The sequence below is a fragment of the Anolis carolinensis genome, chromosome 2 (assembly GCF_035594765.1).
Source record: "Anolis carolinensis isolate JA03-04 chromosome 2, rAnoCar3.1.pri, whole genome shotgun sequence".
NCBI classification, from domain to species: Eukaryota; Metazoa; Chordata; class Lepidosauria; order Squamata; family Dactyloidae; genus Anolis; species Anolis carolinensis.
Genome location: NC_085842.1, coordinates 211,202,065 through 211,220,523, shown reverse-complemented (window position 1 = coordinate 211,220,523; position 18,459 = coordinate 211,202,065). Strand labels below are relative to the sequence as shown.

The following is an 18,459-nucleotide window of genomic DNA, read 5'->3' as shown; positions in this document are numbered from 1 at the left end:
AGACATTGTCCAGGGGATGCCTGAATGTGTTACCATCTTGTTGGGAGGCTTCTCATGTCCCCGCAAGCTAGAGCTGACAGATGGGAGCTCACTCCATCTCACAGATTCGAACCGGCAACCTTCAGGTCAGCAACCCAACCTTCAGATCAGCAGTTCAGCTAGCACAAGGGTTTAACCCATTACACCACTGCGGCTCCATGGATCCAAATTAAGAGGCACAAAGACACGGCTGTTAGGAATTGTAGGAGCTGACGTCCAAAACACCTGGAGGGCCGAAATTGGCCCATGCCTCGTCTACACCATAGAACGAGTACAGTTTGGCAGCAGTTGCAAACCTGGATGCCGTGGGAGTGCCACAGGGTCTTTCACCTCTGCCAAAGAGTGCACCTACCCAGAGCCCTTCCACACAGCCATATCACCCAGACTAGCAAGGCAGAAAATTCTACAATATCTGCTTTGATTACCTGAAGCCCCTTTCACACAGCTGAATAAAATCCCACATTATCTGATTCGAACTGGGAAATATGACAGTGTGGACTCAGATAATCCAGCCATATAGCCCAGCATATCAAGGCAGAAAATCCCACAATGTCTGCTTTGGTTATCTAGGGGCTAGGAGCACCCGGTAGCGCAGTGGATTAAAGCCTTGTGACTTGAAGGTTGGGTTGCTAACCTGAAGGTTGCTGGTTTGAATCCAACCCAGGGAGAGCGCGGATGAGCTCCCTCTTTCAGCTCCAGATTCATGCGGGGATTCAGATTCATCCCTCAAGGATGGTAAAAACATCAAAACATCTGGGTGTTCCCTGGGCAATATCCTTGCAGACAGCCAATTCTCTCACACCTGAAGCGACATGCAGTTTCTCAAGTCGCTGCTGACGCAGAAAAAAATATCTGGAGGATCTTCCACGCAGCCATATAACTCAGAATATCAAGGCAGAAAATCCCACAACATCTGCTTTGAACTGGGTTATCTGAGTCCACACTGTCATATATCCCAGTTCAAAACAGTTAATCTGGGATTTTCTGTTTTGAGTTATATGGCTGCGTGAGTTATATGGCTGCCCTGAGGCCCCTTCCACACAGCTTAATAAAATCCCACGTTAACTACTTTGAACTGGGATATACGGCAGTGTGGACTCAGATAACCCAGTTCAAAGCAGATGTTGTGGGATTTTCTGCCTTGATATTCTGTATTAAATGGCTGTGTGTGCCATATATTCCAGTTCAAAGCAGATAATGTGGGGTTGTATTCAGTTGGGTGGAAGCTGACCCCAATTCCACCTCGCAGGACCCCATATAGCCTTGAGCCGTGGCAGTTCAAGCCGCTTTCATTCCCACGGTGTAGACGAGAGGCTACCACCTGCTGCCAGTTCCAGGCGGGAACCCAGCCTTTCCTGCTCCCCACCCCCCCTCCCCACACTTTTTCTTTCAGGAGCGTCAAACTTCCTCCGGGCCTGATTGGCTGAAGGGGGAAGAGCAGGCGGGCGAGCGGGCGCGCGCCTGCTTGCCTGTCCGTCTTTCTTTCCTTTCCTCGCCTTGCCTTGTCTTTCGCGTCGCTCCCTTGTCCGCGCGCGCTTGGCTTCGGCGCGTGGCTTCTTGTATGCTTTCCCTCCCTCCGCGCGCGGCAGGCTTTTCGGGCCGGAGTTTGTCGTCGTCGTCGTCGTCGTCTTCCTTATAGAAGCCCTTCTCCTCTACCCAGAGGCGGTGAGTGAGCGCTTCTTGGAGCTGGCGCTAGGCGCCGCGTGGCGCGCCTGTTTGGCTTTCTTTCCGCCCCTTGCAACTGGGGCGCGCGGTTGCATCAGCCTCTCTGAAGGAGGAGGAAAAAGCGAGGGGGGAGAGAGCGGGAGGAGGAGGAAGGGGAAGGGGAAAGACCCCCCTCTCTCCCAGCCCTGTCTCCCCTCCCTGTCGCCCCCTCCATCCGGGGCCCAAGCCTCCCAGCTCCCACTCAGGGAAAGGCAAACTTTTCTTGGGCGTGGGAGGCTGGAGGCAGACGGGACTCGTGGCTCAAGGGAAGAAGAAAGGCAGGGTCTTGGCGGGAGGCTCTGAGGGTGGGTGGTGGTTCTTCGCTCGCGAGGGTCCCTTTGGAGAGGCCTCCTCGGGGGGGACTCTGTTTAAGAAAGAGAAGAGAAGGAGGAGGGAATGAGTCCCTTTTGGGCTCTGCTTTCTTAGGCTCTGCCACGTGGGCTGCCCAGAAAGCGGGCAGGAGGCGCACTTACACTATAGAGCAGGCATGGGCAAACTTGGGCCCTCCAGGTGTTTTGGACTTCAACTCCCACAATTCCTAACAGCCGGTAGGCTGTTAGGAATTGTGGGAGTTGAAGTCCAAAACACCTGGAGGGCCCAAGTTTGCCCATGCCTGCTCTGTGGACTTGTTTATTTTTATCCCGCCTTTCTCCCTCAGAGGGACTCAAGGCGTCTAACTAAGCAACACACCTAGTAAACATTTCCGATCAAAAAACCCCAACCAGCCAATAAGTAAGCATTGTGGGGGCGATACAAAAGTTAATATACAAAAAATACCATGCAAAGCCCTCCCTGAATACTGTTAAAATACAAGAAATACCATTAACAACTGCATACAAAACCTCCCACTACAGAACACAAGAAATACTATGCAGAGTCCTCCCCAATACAGTTAACATCATGCAAAACCCCCGAAATCAGTCAAAATACAAGAAGTACCATTAGATTGCATACAAAGCCTCCCAATACAGCTAGAATACAAGAAATGCAGTAGAGTCTCACTTATCCAACATTTGCTTATCCAAAGTTCTGGATTATCCAGCGCAGTCTGCCTTTTAGTAGTCAATGTTTTTGTAGTCAATCTTTTCAATACATTGTGATGTTTTGGTTCTAAATTCGTAAATACAGTAATTACTACACAACATTGCTGTGTATTGAACTGCTTTTTCTGTCAAATTTGTTGTAAAACATGATGTTTTGTGCTTAATTTGTAAAATCAACCTATTTTGATGTTTAATAGGATTTTCCTTAATCCCTCCTTATTATCCAACATTTTCACTTATCCAACATTCTGCTGGCCCGTTTATGTTGGATAAGTGAGACTCTACTGTAACAACAATAAAATATACTACACAAGTTAAAATAAGTAATTTAAATAATAGCAATTAAATAATCAACATGTAAACAATTAAAAGCCAGGTATGATAGATACAGGTTGAGTATCCTTTGTCAGGAGATCAGAAGTGTTTTGGATTTTGGAATACTTGCATATAACATAGGGCCCTTCCACACAGTCATATCACACAGAATATTAAGGCAGATAATCGACAATATCTGCTTTGAACTGGTTTTTGTGAGTCCACACTGCCATATAATCCAGTTCAATGTGGGTTTTATGCAGCTGTGTGGAAGGGGCCATAGATATCTTGGAGGTAGACCCCAAGTCTAAATATACAACATTATACAGAGAGCTGGAAGGCAATTCTGTACACAATATTTTAATATTCAATTTAATATTAAGCATTGCACATTTTTAAATATTAATTAATAAGCAATAAAATAATATTACACTTGTAACATTTAATTATATTAATGAAATATAATATTTAATAATAGATAGCTGCCACTAGTCCAGCCACCCACAAGGAAAATTTTGGAGTACAGTGCCTGACTTACAAATACCCGGCTTACAAATGACTCACAGTTAAAAATGGGGAGGGGGGGGGGTGAGATAACAAAAAGTGAAAGAAATCTACCCCTCAGAAGGGAAATTCATTCCTGAAAGAGTTATCATAGGGAAAAGATGTTTCCACTGAAGCTTTATCACCAATCCTTGTTTCCACAAATTTTTCAAAATCCAATCTCAGGGACAGAAAGTGAGGTGAAATCTTCTGAACATCAGGGGCACAGACAGCAAAGCAAACACCACAGGGGTGTTAGCCCTCCCCTATGCTACCCCTAGCTAGCTAGCTATGTATGTATATCTGGAGTTACACTTTAAAAAGTACTTCTTCTGACTTTTTCTGAAATTTCTTCTGAAATTCAACTTAAGAACTAGCCTACAGAATCTATCTTATTTGTAACTTAACTGCCTGTATTTCAAATTTCAGAATTCCAGACAAATGATGCTCAATCTGTAATAGAAAGTTTTTACAAAATAGAGACCTTGGGCTTACTTTTTGTGTTGAAATGCTCAGTGTAAGTTTGTGCATGCACGAGAGAGGGAGTTGGCAGGAAATCACATGCACACAAAAAGAATCATACTTAGTCTGTTTAATTAATAATAATAATAATAATAATAATAATAATAATAATAATAATACTTTATTTGTATTCTGCCCTATCTCTCAGAGGGGACCCGGGGCAGATTCCAGCATACACAAACACAAAGATAAACATTCAATGCCTAGAAGCAACAAAACACCCATGAAGATAAAGCGTTTCTCCTTCTTACTCTGGGAGTGGTGCTCATCTCCATTTCTAAGCCAAAAAGCCTGCGTTGTCCATAAACACCTCCTAGGTCATGTGGCTGGCATCACTGCATGGAGCGCTGTTTACCTTCCCTCTGAGGTGGTACCTATTGATCTACTCACATTTGTATGTTTTTGGACTGCTAGGTTGGCAGAAGCTGGGGCTAACTGTGGGAGCTCACCCCACTCCCCAGATTCGAACCTCCAACCTTCCTGTGAGCAAGTTCAGCTCAGCGATTTTAACTCCCAGTATTGACATAGTGGTCCTAGAGCCAAAATGCTACAGTAAAAAAATACTGAGATATATTTGTTGTTATCTGCCATCAAATTGACTTTGACTAATAGTGACCATGAATGAGAGGCCTCCAGGCTATCCTCTCGTTGACAGCTCTGATCAAGTCTTGCAGACTTGAGAGCTTTGACTTCATTTATTGAGAATATCCACCTGGAATGGGGTCTTCCATTTTTCCTTCTACCTTAACAAATGTGTTTGTCTTCTGGTGAGCCCTCTGTACTCATGAAAGTATAACAGTCTCAGTAGGCATTTGGGCTTCTAAAGAGACTTCAGGATTAATTAACCCATTTGTATGACTTTTTAGCAGTATTCACTATCCGTAGAATTCTTCTCCAGCACCACATGAGTTTATTTTCTTTTTATCAGCTCTTCTCTCTGTCCAGCCTTCACAACTGCACATAGATTGCTTTGGCCATCCTGAAGTTAGTGATGTATCTTTACACTTCAGGACCTTGTGTAGTTCCTTCATAGTTGCTCTTCCAAATATTGGTTGTCTTCCTTTTTCTTGACTGCAGTCTCCATCCTGTTTGATCACTGCGTCAGAAAATATCTTGAATTATTTCACTGTCTTAATTTTCTCCTTAAAAAGTTACGTAAATTATCTGTGGGTATTATTTTTTGTGGAAGAGTTTATAGAAAGTGTAGAAATGATGAATGTTTCTGCTGTCCCATGTAGTTATATTGCTGAACAGATACATGCCTAAAGAACATTTAAGGATTTCGTCATTTGAAAGTGAATTTGGTTACGTTGTTGCTGTTTGTCTTCAAATCATTTCAGACTTATAGTAACACTGTCACAGAGTTTTCTCTGCATAATTTTTTCAGAAGGTATTGTGCCTTTAACTTCCTCTAAACTTGAGAGAATGTGACTTCCTTAGAGTCGTAGTACTATAGAATAATACTAGTTGGACAAGACCACATGGACCATCTAGTCCAACCCCATTCTGGAAAAGCACATTCAAAACATCCCTGACAGATGGCCATCCAGCCTCTGTTTAAAAGCCTCCAAAGAAGGAGCCTCCACCAGACTCTAAGGCAGAGAGTTCCACTGTTGAACAGCTCTTACGGTCAGGAAGTTCTTCCGAATGTTCTGGTGGATTCTCCTTTCCTGTAATTCGAACCTATAATGCTCCGAGTCATAGTCTCCAGGGCAGCAGAAAATAAGCCTGCTCCCTCTTCCTTATGACATCTTTTCGAATACTTGTACATGGCAATGATGTCTACTCTCAACCTCTTCTTCTGAAGGCTAGACATACCCAGCTCTTTAAGCTGCTCCTCATAGGGCATGGTTTATAGATCATTTTCAGCATGGCCTTCCAAGGCTGAATGGAGATTTGAATTCTGGTTTCCCAGAGTCCCAATCCAGAATTCAGAGCACACTACATCATGCATCCTTCTCAGGGTTGTTTGGGGGTTTCTATTTCTTTTTTCTTAACATGGGGAAAATAATTATTTGATACAAGATAGTGAATGGGAGTGTCTTCCACATGTTCAGTGGGTTTGTTACATATCAGACTACATATAAATAATTAATAACCAAAGAAAAAGCTATATTCCTTTGTTTTTGCATTAAAAAAGTGTAAAGGACTCCAATAGCATCTTTGGACTTGAGCAGAAAGAATTTTCTAGCATAGGCTTTAGTGACCTTGTCCACTAAATCAATTAGAATTCATTAATTACCATTTAAAAACCTTCAGATATCATATAATCTGGGTATTTACAGTGCTGTGGAAAAAGGAATATGTTAAGTCAGTGCACAGTTATGGCAAGTAAAATGTCATTCCTCAGATATCAGGATAGTTATAAAAGGCAGCCAGTGACAAGTGTTAGATTAATTATATTGTGCACTTTCTTCTAGAAGCACCTAATATTTTTGAATGTTGATTCTAATCTGGGTGATTGAGTGTGGGTAAAAAATAGCAGGTGGTGAGTTAATCTGGATTAGTTAGTAGACAAATACAAGTGTATGAGTGAATGTAGTTTCTGTTACAAGACTGAAGTCTGTGTAGTCCTCCAGATATTTCTGGACTGCGGCTTCAATGGTTCTAGTTAGCAGAGATGAAGGATGCTGGGAGCTGTCACCCAGAAATATTTGGAGGGCCTTTGATTTCCCATCCCTGTCTAGATAGTACAAACGAGATTGCAGCATATTATTCCTAAACACTTAATCTAAACAAACTTACTTCTAGTTTTCTGCTTACAATCACTAAAACCCAAGTATGCATTGAAATGGTTGCTCCTTATGACTGTAAAGACAAGTTAGTTAAAAGATATCAGATGGTAGAATTCAATCTGTATTTTTTTATTCTGTACATGTGTACTCAGGGATGTATTCCCTATTTCTTTCAGTTGTCTGAGCAATTTAATTATCATCCATAATGTTCAACATACAGTTGAGTCTCACTTATCCAACATAAATGGGCCGGCAGAATGTTGAATAAGCAAATATGTTGGATAATAAGGAGGCATTAAGGAAAAGCCTATTAAACATCAAATTAGGTTATGATTTTACAAATGAAGCACCAAAACATGTTAGACAACAAATTTGGCAGAAAAAGTAGTTCAATACGCAGTAATGCTATGTAGTAATTACTGTATTTATGAATTTAGCACCAAAATATCACGATATATTGAAAACATTGACTACAAAAATGCGTTGGATAATCCAGAACGTTGGATGAGTGTTGGATAAGTGAGACTCTACTGTCCCTCCCTTTTCATCTCATTTTGCCAGGATGGTAAAGGTGCATTGCAAAGAGAGAAGGGGTCCTCTGCATCCACTCCACTTCTCTTAGGTAAAGGTAAAGGTTTCCCCTTGACATTAAGTCTAGCCATGTCTGACTCTGGGGGTTGGTGCTTATCTCCATTTCTAAGCCGAAGAGCCGGCGTTGTCCGTTGACACCTCCAAGGTCATGTGGCCGGCATGACTGCATGGAGCGCCGTTACCTCTTGCCAGAGTGGTACCTATTGATCTACTCACATTGGCATGTTTTCGAACTTCTAGGCTGGCAGAAGCTGGAGCAACAACGGGCGTTCACTCCGTTCCCTGGATTTGAACCTGGGACCTTTCGGTCTGCAAGTTCAGCAGCTCAGTGCTCAGAGGGGCTCCACTTCTCTTAACTGCCTGCTAATTTGTTTTGGGGAGATATGTTCACTGTGATATTGCTTTATGTAAGTTGGATTGATAGTTGTAGCTGTGAATGAACAACAATAAATAGATTTAGGATACATAGCCCCTGCCTGCTGAAAACTCCCATCAAACTCCAGCAGGTTTATTTGACATCTCGATTAGCATGATTTATGGGGCAAAACCTGAGTCCCCTTTCTAGAATGACTGGATAGACTCAACATCCTTTCTAAATCTAGCAAAGGCTGGGATATATAATCCTTTAGGATGATATGCTTGATACGTATATTTCGTAATCTTTGCTTGTTGCTTTCTGAATCCGTCCTTCTTTACTCTGGGAACACTTTTTAATATCTTTCCATGCCACTAAAAAGCCATGAAACATAATTAAGCTAAACTGGGGTGGGAAATTGTGCAAATCAGATTTTTTTTTTCACTCCTTACCCACTCACTCACTTACTCACAAATACACACAGAGAGTTTCTCCCATGCAAACACTTTCTACCTGGCTGAGTCTGTTCATCTCTCTGATCCCCCATGCCAGTTATCAGCACCTTTTGTTTTGCTTCAACTCTTCTTTCATTCTCTCTCCCACCCTTGCTCCATTTCTTTCTGATCATGACTTAGGTTGGCTCCCCATGGTAGAATTAATGCAGTTTGACACCACTTTAATTGCAATGGCTTAATGCTATGGAATCACAGAAGGCTGAAGGTCTTATGTAGTGAAAACTCCCATGGTTCTATAGCATTGACCCGTGGTAACTGAAGTGATGTCAAACTAAACTCATCCTACAGTGTAGATGCACCCTTGGTCTCTAAACAGGAAGCTTATCTATTTTTGAATATAGATGCTTTCATTCTGTTTCCTAATTCTTAGAGGAGCAATGCCAAGACTTCAGGACTCAGTTGAAAGAGTTCCTGCTTCATTAACTTGCACCTCTCCCCTTGATGTTTTGTAGGGAGGGTATCCTAATTTAATCACTGATCATATGTTCTACATGTATTCAGTCCCAGTTGCAATCTCCATCACCACAGGAAACACTGGAATTTTTTTTCCTGAAGCCACAAAAAACAATAAATGTTGGTCATTTAATGTTGGCCAGCCACTGCTGGTCATTTTCAGCAATATTAAATTGGATGGAACAATAATTTGACACTTAGAAGGTAAGGAGAATGTATATCTCCTATTACTGTTTTCCATTCCACAAAGGGATTTCCTCAGAGAGAAGTAATCAGACAGGCAGATTAAGTCTATATGTACCTTCCTGCGTGTTAAATCCAAGATAGAAAAGGGAGGAAAGTCACATGCTGTGACAGATTTTCTTCATCATTTGGGGGATTACATCTGTTAAAAAACAAGTTAAACACGTTCTCTGACATATTGACCTGCATTTTATGCCAACTTGCTATGTTCCCATAAATGTGTTAACAAAGTGTCAAACTCAGTGATATACCTTTGAAAGAAACACTCTCCAAAAGTGGTGAAATATGTCTGTTTGTCATAGTTTGTAATTTTGTTCATTTACATTTGCTGTATTAATCACATAATTGTTCAGTGTCGCAGACAGAGCCAAACAGAGATGTGTAATCCAGTTTTTTAGAACTAGTGTTGAACTGAAATTCAAACTTGACTCCACGCTAATTCATGGGTTTGGATCAGGTGACTTTGGACTAGTCATTTTCTTTAAGCCTGGTGTACTTCATTGGAAGAGTACCAGTGTGGCATAGTGGTTTAAGTGTTGGACTGTGGCTTGGGAGACCTGGATTCAAATCCCTGCTCAGCCATAGAAATCCACTTCGTGACCTTGGGAGCATCATACCTCTCAGGCCCAAAAACCCTGAGATAAGTTGGATAGTCTTGAAGGCACACAATTTCATACTTCATTGAGATGTAGTGAATATAAAGTGGTGATAAGGAAAGCTGTATATGGTTCCTTAAAGTCACTGGAGGAAAGGCAGAATACCAAAGTAACAAATAAATGTAAGTAATAACGACTGCTGAACGTGAAGGTTGGTTTAGAAGCGATGTGTGTCAGACAATAGAGATGTGTTAGATCTTTGGTCCAAGGCATAACTAGGCACTGCTGTCATCAAATGATGAGCCTCTGCATGTATAAAGGAGCCCTGACATGCTGTGAAGGCTTAGAAGCATTCTTTCTTCATTTCCACTGCATGTTGCTCACACTTTTAAGTTTTTAAGCCCTGTTGATCAGAGCCAACAACTCTCCTGCCCTTCACAGGCATGTTCCCCTTTCCAGTGTCCCTCAGCCAAGTCAGGATCATCTTAGAAGCCTCGTGAAGTAGGGGAATGTATGTCTATCAGTCATTACCCCAAATCCCAGCAAGCGGATAGATTTCAGCCATAAATTAGAGCCTCCTGTCACTTCTTGCCCTTTCCCACTTGACATGGATTCCAGTGCTGCAGAGTTGTTATATGCTTTCAAAATGACTTTGACCATGGTAACCCAAGTTTTTTCCCCATTAATTTATTTAGAGGTGCTGTTACTTTCCTCTGAGGTTCTGCTTGATTGTATGTACGACCTGCCTAGTAGGTTTTTCATGGGTGCGTCTACACTGTTGAATTAATGCAGTTTGCTACCACTTTGACTGTCATGACTCACTGCTATAGAAACCTGGAAGTTGGAGTTTCATGAGGCATCATCTGTAGCAAAGAAGGCTAAAGACCTTGTAAACCCTGAGTTTCCAAAGCGTTGAGCCATGGCTCTTAAAGTGGCATCAAGCTGCATTAATTCAACAGTGTAGATGCACCCTATAACTGCGGTCCAATCTACATCAACCATTTAATGTAGGTCTCAGCTAGCTTCAAACTGCAGCATCTAGACAACATCCACAAAAGTGCATAAATAAAAGCGTTTAATGCACACCAGTGCTCTGAGATTTGTGTAATCACTATCCAGGCCTGAAATGATTCAAGGATTTCCTATGTTATCATCTGCACAGTGAGACCACCTTCTTTAATACCAGTCTGAAACTGACAAGTGCCCTCCCATTTTCTTGCTGTTTTAGAGAGATCATTTCCTAGTACAATTTCTCTCCCCTTGCCTTCTTCCAGCATCTCCAGGTAAAGGTCAGGTACAGCTCATACGCACAGTATGAATGTGCCCACAATTATACTTACTGGAAGGAACAGAAGCATGGAAAGGGATACAGCTGGAAGCAATTTCATCACATTCGGGGCTGGCAATTCATGACAAGAATAGCTCCAGCTGTCTTTGTGTTGTTATTCCCTGGCTCATGTTAGTCTTTTCTCTGTGAGGACGTGGAGGAGGCAAGTAGGCCCTTCATGTGGGAAATGGCCTTTAGACAGCAGGGATTTGGGGAAGATGTTGGTCTTGGATCCTAGACAGCTGTCCGTTTTTGACAACATTGATAAGCCCCCTACCTCCGCCATGTGTTCTCTGCCTGTGCATGTGTTTAGACAGACATGCATAAAAGCTGGCATATTTAAACTTGCCACATCGTAAGGAGAGAGCTGGTAGGATAGTTCGGAAAACATTTATTTTTAAAAAATTAATGCAAATGAGTTGGGAACTTTGCAAACTTCCAGGGAAGAAGTTTGCTTTGACAGAGGTAGCTATAGAACTTTGTAAATACAGTAGAGTCTCACTTATCCAAGCCTCGCTTATCCAAGCCTCTGGATAATCCAAGCCATTTTTGTAGTCAATGTTTTCAATATATCATGATATTTTGGTGCTAAAGTCATAAATACAGTAATCACAACATAACATTACTGCATATTGAACTACTTTTTCTGTCAAATTTGTTGTATAACATGATGTTTTGGTGCTTAATTTGTAAACTCATAACCTAATTTGATGTTTAATAGGCTTTTCCTTAATCCCTCCTTATTATCCAAGATATTCGCTTATCCAAGCTTCTGCCGGCCTGTTTAGCTTGGATAAGTGAGACTCTACTGTAGCTCTATTTCAGCTTCATTTTGTCATCATTGTTACATGAACAGTGGCTGTAGCCGGGCTCTCAGCTGTTGCTTCCTGGAGGGAGCCATGACCCTGTGCCACCTGGCCTAAAATGATATCACAAAATAATGCTGTGTTATTTATTATTTATTTTTATTTATTTCCAGTATTTATATTATTCTCTTCTCACACTGAAGGGGACTCAGGGCGGATCACAATGTACATATACAAGGCAAACATTCAATGCCTTATGAACATAGAGACAGACACAGAGGCAATTTAACCTTTTCCAGTTTCCTGAGGGTATGCTCGATTCCGGCCACAGGGGGAGCAGCTGCTTCATCATCCAAACATTGCTGGACAATTTTTATGGTGTTGTAAATTGGTTAAATTAGCCTCCCCACATAATGGTAACTAAATTTCCTACTTGATAGATGCAACTATCTTTCAGGTTGCTTAGGTCAACAACAAGCAGGGCTATTTTTTATTGTAATGGTCGGATGCTCACTCCGCCATAGGCTGGCCTCGAACTCATGACCTCTTGGTCATAGTGATTTATTGCAGATGGCTACTAACCAGCCACAGTCTGGTTATTCTCAGGAAGTGTCACAAGTGTTGTTCCTGTCTCTGATATGAGACTTGGCATCTATACACATATACAGTGGGGACAGTGAGGATTTGTTTTGTGGATGGGATTTAGCACCTCCAATAGTGCCTTCAAAACTCAGACTAAATTTTGGAGTAGGTTCCTTATCCCCTGACTTCAGAGCTACCAGACAACAGTGCATACATGAGAGTATGTATTGAAGTTTGTGCCATTAAATTATATTCTGAAAGCTAAATATTGTACTATCAAGATTTTCATTTTATGTACTTTTTAGTTCATTAAATACCTCTTACCAGTTTCCTTAATATAGTTTAAGCTATTTGGGTGATTTTTTTTAGCTAAAGCAATCAAAAATGTAATTTCTACCCAGCATGAAATGGGTGCTTGTCCAGGTGGGGCTTTCAGTTTAGCAAGGATTAGAGGACTATACACTTCTTGTCCTGAAAGTTAAACTTAAAGAAATGAGATTGGGGGAAGGTTCAAGTTTGCCAAGTTTCTGAGTCACAACTTGCTCTTTTCGACCATTTTGAGATTTCTGGATCCTGCTAGGCAGGCCACTGAGTTCATCTTGGCACTAGCTCTTGCTTATTTGTATCATTAGAGCTAAGGGGATGGTCTTACCTCCAGACTTCAGATGTTTATTATGGCTGGGTGCCTTTTTCAGTAGATTAGTCAACTAAAGTCTGAGAATCTAAACTTCTGCATGTTTCTTTGTCAAACACAGTGGAATTTGTTGTTGTTACTGTTTGCATCAAGTTGACTTTGACTTATGGTGACTCTATGAATGAAAGATTTCCAGGAGACCAAGCATCAACTGCTCTGTTAAGGTCTTGTAGATTCAGAGCCGTAGCTTCTATAATCGAGTCAACCCAGCTGTAGTCTGGTCTCCTCTTTTTCACCTGCCTTCCACATTACCCTCTTTTCTAGAGAGTTACGTCATAGCAATCATATCGTATGTCCGAAGTATGACAGCCCCAGTTTAGTCATATTTTCTAAGGAGAGTTTTGATCGGTTTGTTCCAGGACCCATTCATTTATCTTTTATAGCTGTCTATAGTATTAATAAAACTCTTGTCTAGCACCACATTTCAAATGATGCAATAGTTTAAAACATGAAAACTAATTACTCAAGGCAAGAAGGAGACAGATTATTAAGTGAGTGCAAGTAATATATTTCTGCCTGGTAGTCTTCATGGGGGCTCAGCTCCATCGGAGTTTTGATGGCTCTGATCAAGCCCCCTGTCTTCCCCCAACTTCCATCTAGGAGCTAAACGCACCATGAAATGTATTGCCTCTGAATAAAAACATTGACAGGATTTCTTTGGTGAATAATGCTTGTGTTAATTCAAAATTTCACTGCCCTTGATCAGTAACATTATAAGCAATGGAAGAGATTGAAAAAATGCAGTTTTAAGAGGTTTGCAGTGTGTTATGATTACCTAGGGAAGGGATGGGAAGGGGGTGGGGTTTGTTTGTGTGGGAAAGATGAAAAACCTCTGAACAAACTTTGTTTGGAGTAGCTGGAAACTATTGTTTCTTTTTGAACCTGTCTTTTTTGTTACACATGTATTTTTGTAAAAGTGAATGAAAAATATACATTAAATAGTAGCCATTCTCTCTGACAATGAGCTGGAAAACTTTTGTTTACTAAGCAGGATGGTAACTTCCTTTACTATAACTAAAAGAGTGCCTTTTAGTTGAACACAAATTGTTTACATGAAATTATTTAACAAATACAACTAGAATGTGATTGTAGCTGTTTGATGCTTTATTTTGAAACAACTAAAGTATCCTTTATTGAAATAAGAGAACAGGATTCAGTGAGAAGGTGGCTTCCATCTGTAGGACAATGAATTTATTCTCAAATTCTCATTCAAACCCTAAAGCAGTTTTAAAACCTAAACCTAAAAGGAGTTATCCTCAGTGCTGGGCCCATTTTGCACAATGAAACTGGATATTTTTTTTTTGTCTGAGAAGTGTGGCTTTCACATTAAATAATATATATTCTTAGTTCTCGTAGTTCTAGAATTTTTTTAAAAGTAGCTTTTCCAAGATATGAAAGAAAATACTTTTGCTTTGTAGGAAGCACATACGTCATTGTGTGCCACATCTGCGAAGAAATGTTCCAGCATATGATTCAAAAGGGAGTATGCTTCTCTTAGGACAATGCATGCCAACTGCAGTTTTTCTAAGCCATTTCATTAAGAATAAAAATTGTGTGTACAATGGGCCATTTGTAGCCATGGGGGATTGGTTCCAGGATCCTCCACTGATACCAAAATCCATACTTGCACAAGTCCCTATTAAAAATGATATACACAGAACCATGTCCCTCAAAGAGGTTGGGCATATCTGAAAGAGCTCATTTAAAATCTAGGCTAAAACAGGAGTGGAATGACTGGTCCACTGTTATGGGAGTCACCAGTTTCAGCTGCTTTTTGCTTGTTGATATGTTTGTCAGTCAAATTCTGCAAAAGATGTCTTTTTCCTTGGCTTTTACTGATTTCAATATGAATACAGTCAGCCCTCCACATCTGTTGGGGTTAGGGGCACAGGTCCCCTACAAAATGTGGATAAAGTAGATGTTGGGCTTTTTTTTTTTTAGCTGAGAGAACACCTCTAGGAATTTCTAGATCCTCCAGCACAATGCTGTGATAACCTTCCATTCTTACATTGGAGAATCTAGAAACTCCTGAAGAGGTGTTTTCTTTAGAAATCTCTACATCCTCCAGCATTATTGGAGGATGTTAACCATAGAGGCACATTGGAGGACCTAGAGATTCCTAGGGAGAACGTTTTAAATCAAATCCATGAGTAATCCATCCACAAAAGTCAAAACTGCAAATGTGGAGGGATGGCGGTACTCCTTAAAATAGATTTTGGGGTTAGGGACAGAGTAAGCATTGACAGAGAAGCTCAAGTCTCTCTCTAATGCCACACTGTTTTACTGCTATGATTCCATTTTAATTGCCATAGCAACATTCTGTGAAATTCTGTGATGTGCAGTTTTGTGAGGAACATTCTCTGAAGGCACCAGTTCCACCTGACCTTGGAAACTAAGCAGGATTAAACCTGGGTAGTACTTGGAGAGGAGACCACCAAGGAAGACCAGGTGCTATAGGCCACATTTCAGAGGTAGGGAACGGCAGTCGAAGTCCGGATATTCCTTACCTAAGAAAATTCTGTAAATTCATGGAAGTCATCAAGAAGATGGAAACTTAAAGCATAAACAGCATGACCCCCATATCTAAGGAAATGGTATCCACATGTTCATTTATCCATATCTGACAAAGTGTCCTCTATAACAGGTATGGGCAAACTTCGGCCCTCCAGGTGTTTTGGACTTCATCTCCCATAATTCCTAGCAGCTGATAGACTGTTATAAATTGTGGAAGTCCAAAACACCTGGAGGGCCAAAGTTTGCCCATGCCTGCTCTATAAGCATTGTCTAGGTCTTTCAGCACAACTCTATGTCATACTTACACAAAAGATCCTTCATTGCTATTATCTGTGTATCCATGCAATGTCCAGGAACATATCCCTCATGGATATAGATGTCTTAAGAGTACATACACTTTTAGGTTTCTCTGGCTACAAATCCCAGTTTCCATAGGACATGGCAAAAGTGGAATTGAAGCAGTATATGGAAATTATGTATTGTGAAAGACACCATCGCTTTTAGACTGCTTGACATATATGCTGGGATGGTGATTTTATACATTAGTATTAACTTCCAAATAAATGAATGTATAGGATTTGACCCTATTCGTTCTTCTCTGGCATTTTGGTTTTGGGTGTACAGTAGTATTCTGCTAGTATCCTCCACAGGAGAAGACACAGTCACTTTGTTTCCTTAAAATAGAAAGGTGCCTTTTTCTCAGTCCCTGCCCATATCCTGGCCCTGCTCAGAAGATGTGGGAAGTTCGTAGACCTGGTCCACATGGCTGGGTAAACACACAAAGCAAATATTCAGGCCAAACAAGGTTGAAGGCAGTGTGACGTGGTCTTGTGTTCCAGCATAAGTGTTTCTTTCTTTGGGAGTTTGCGTGCTCTTTTCCAAGTTTGTAGCAACCTCCCACTGTGTATATATAAATGTCAGTACTTGGAAAAGTTCTCTTTCTGTATGGGAGGGTGACAATTCTCATATTCCTTCCTTTAGCAAAGCCACTGGATTTTTGCCCCAACAGTGAAAAGTAATTTTTCCAAGCTGTAATATGTATGTATTTCTGTATATTTTTAAAAGGGAGCAGTTTTTCACCTCACCTCACATGGTGTGGGTTTGCAGTCTCAAAGCTGTTTTTTTAATCTTTTTTTCCTGGATAAGCCTCCTGTGTGTTTTTAATATTAGCTGTTAACAACCAAGAAAGGTAATAAAGAAAAAGGCTACAGCTGTTATATTGCTGCCATACACACCGCTTTTTAAAGCTCTTCCTGGTTAGCTAGAGGCTAACCAGACTTCTTTCGAAGCATTTGTCTTTCTTAAAGGAAAAATGCTCTCGTGTTTAATTCTGACTTCCAACGTCCAATTTTCTGAAGCCTGTCCAACTTGTCATAGATTTGCTTTTGAGATAAGAGTTACTAGAACTGCACAAACTATTCTAAAAACTATATGTGACCTGATTGTGTAGTATAATTGATGGCTGCATCAAAGGTTGCTTCCGGATATGTGACCTTCTAGTGCAAAAATAAACACAACGAAATCCACAAAAAAATACCTTTATTGGCCAACCAAAATGCAGAAAATACATCATCTAAGCTTTCAACACTTTACTGTCTGATTCATTTGGCAAAAATGTTGAAAATCAAATGAAAGAAAAAAGTGTTGGACTCACAAGGCTACTTTTTTTTTATCTCAGGCTCTGCCTATACTGCCATATAATCCAAATTCTGAATCTAAATTATCTGCTTTGAACTGGATTATATGGCAGTACAGACACATATAATAGAGTTCAAAGTAGCTAATCTGGATTCAGAAACTGGATTATATGGCAGTGTAGGTCCAGCCTCGGATGTTATGTGCAAGGTTTTGGAGCATGTGTTGGCTTCAGGGATTTCTGGATGAAACAGATTATCTAGTACTATTTCAATTTGGCTTCAGGCCTAGCTATGGAACAGAGTCAGCTTTGGTCACCTTGGTGGATGACCTCCGCAAAGAGCTAGACGGGAAGTGTGTTCCTGTTTTCTCCTGGATCTCACAGCGACTTTTGATACCATTGACCATGGTATCCTTCTGGACTGTCTAGCTGGGATGGAACTGGGAGGCACTGTCTTACACCCAGAAGGTGGTGCTGGGGACTCCTGTTCGAATCCCTGGTCATTGACCTGTGGGGTTCCTCAGGGTTTCATTCTGTCCCCCTTCTGTTCAACATATCCATGAAATCACTGGGAGAAGTCATCCGGAGTTTTGGAGTTTGGTGCCACCTGTATGTAGATGACACCCAGCTCTACAACCCCTTTCTACCGAATGTCAAAGAAGCCATTCTGACCCTGTCATCAGTAATGGACTAGATGAGGGCAAAAAATTGAAACTTAATCTGAAGAAGACAGAGATGCTCCTGGTCAGTCGAAAGGCAGACCAGGAAATAGGGATCCAGTTTGTGCTGGATGGGGTCACACTTCCCTTGAAGACACCGGTCTGCAGTTTGGGGATCCTCTTGGACAGTGTCCAGGAGGGCCTTTGCACAATTAAAACTTGTGCGGCAACTCTGCCCGTTCCTTGAGAAGCCAGATCTGGCCATGGTGGTACATGCCTTAGTTACATCCTGTTTGGATTACCGTCACACACTCTACATGGGGCTGCCTCTGAAGAGTGCTCAGAAACCTCAGTTGGTCCAAAGAGCTGCAGCCAGGTTACTCACTGGGGCTGGCTATAGGGAGTTGACAACCCCTCTGTTGAAGCAGCTCCACTGGCTCCCAGTCTGTTTCTGGGCACAATTCAAAGTGCTGGTTAAGGATCTGGATGGTTCAGGTCCAGGTAATTTGGCCATCCGCATCCTCTTGAACTTGGCCAGACCCTGAGAACTTCAGGAGAGGCCCTTCTCTTGGTTCCACCTCCATTGT

General features: G+C 41.5%; 1 protein-coding gene across 3 annotated transcripts in view; it reads left to right on the top strand.

Annotated features, from left to right (window-relative positions):
* Positions 1-1,470: 1,470 nt before the first annotated feature.
* slc38a5 (solute carrier family 38 member 5) overlaps positions 1,471-18,459 on the top strand; it is a 54,133-nt gene continuing 37,144 nt past the window's right edge. For all 3 annotated transcript variants that reach the window (XM_062971649.1, XM_062971652.1, XM_062971650.1), the window contains exon 1: positions 1,471-1,704. The gene's annotated coding sequence lies outside the window, so the exon portion shown is untranslated. The remainder of the gene's footprint in view (positions 1,705-18,459) is intronic.